This window comes from Phalaenopsis equestris, unplaced genomic scaffold, assembly GCF_001263595.1.
Source record: "Phalaenopsis equestris unplaced genomic scaffold, ASM126359v1 Scaffold204320, whole genome shotgun sequence".
In the NCBI taxonomy this organism is placed as follows: Eukaryota; Viridiplantae; Streptophyta; class Magnoliopsida; order Asparagales; family Orchidaceae; genus Phalaenopsis; species Phalaenopsis equestris.
The window spans coordinates 246,785-248,665 of NW_018223883.1; positions in this window are offsets into that span (position 1 = coordinate 246,785).

The window sequence follows — 1,881 nt, forward strand, 5'->3', positions numbered from 1 at the left end:
CATCATAAATCTCAATTGCACCTTCTACATAAAAACCCTTTTACATATACTCACTCAAGTTTTGAGATGCTTATGATAACCACGAGTACGACAAAAATATTCTCATAAACTTGTTACAAGATCATTTTCTGTGTTTTAATTTGTTATGCAACCAATCACAATGATTATAAATTCTTTTAACGCTTGAAGGTAGGCATTAGATAATGTTCTTTAGTAGGTGTTAATCATTTATTGATTAAAAATGTCATAAGTTGATGATGATTGTTAGTCAACTTTAACTATTTTCCTAATAGGAGAAGAGGCTGAATGGACTAACATCAATGTTTAATAAATATTAATTGTTATTAAATGTGAATGGATGGTTGATGTGGACATCAAAAGTTGGGCAAAGGTGTGCAACTACCATGATCACTATCATAAATAATGAGAGATTTAGTACTCCAAAAAATAATTGTCTATGGCCTGGGGTTACCTGTGATTAGAAGACATATAATATTAATTTTTACTAGTTGTCATGTGATGATAGAGTGAGAATATAAAAATTGGATGATGAAGAGGAATCAACTTGGTTGTTCTCTCAATTGATAAGAGTAAAATGATAGAAATACAAATATATAATGTCGATCAATGGTTTATGTATGTTGAACATGGGTTCATGATTATATTTGTTGATGATAAATATGCCGATTTAGTAATTTTAAGTGATCAATCTTATCATTCTCTTAATAGGAAGGGATATTAGATGATTTAAGAGACATGTTCGGTGTTGGAGAATGATAGAAGTCATGAGTCGATCAATATTGATGATAATGACAATATGATTTCTAATTGGTGAATGACTTGGATTATTGTCATCTTTGCAATGGATGCCTATAGATGAGAAAGAAATATAATGTAGATTGGTAGACAATAACTAGTAATAGACAATAGAGGCTAAAGCAAAAAAAATCCTTATGAATCTCAAAATTTTCTTTGCTATAAATGCTCTTCTGAATTTTGTACATAAAATATTATATATTTATAGACTCTGGATATTGTCATTTCTATTTGTATAAAAAATCAATAAACTTAGCTCAATCTAGCTAATAATTATTTATATATTTAAAGTTTTTTTAAATTTATTAATTGTGCGAGAAACTCCAAACCATTTCTAATTTTACCACTTGACAGGTTGCTAGTAAAATCAGAAAAACTTCTGGAACAAAAAAATTATAAAAGCGAGAATTACATATTTACCCTCAAATTTTCATTAGATTGAATGCAATGCATGAAAATTTATAGTTCATTCATGCTTCATGACTCGCACTATCCTCATAAAAACTTATAGGTAAGAAAATATCCTTACACGGCATTATACAAGATTTTCCTTTGAAAAAAATATGTCCAAAGACCTGCAGACATAATGAGAAATAAAGAGCTAACGACAGCGTGAATTAAGTTCTAAAGGCTACCTACCCCACTGGGCAATGCCTAACTATATATTGGGTCATTTACATTTACAAATATACCATCTAATTCTTACATTAACTTTTACATTTATACCTCCTAAATCTTTCATATCACATTTAAAATAGGGGCATTTATACACATAGCACACGATTCTTATGGATTTACGTATCGCACCAAAACTTTCATGTTTACAAGCATAACACTCAATTCTTCCATATCACATCCAAAATAGCACTAATTATCATTTTTTAATAGTTAAATCTATTTTTTCATTCATAAGTGTTGTGTACATAAATATGAAACTATAGGATACTTATTGCATGGATAAGGTTGTATTTATGTAAAAATTGAAGTTTAAGCATTAGATATATAAATACACAGAAATAGAGTGTTACGTATGTAAATTTCCTTAGAGAGAGAGAGAGAGAGAGA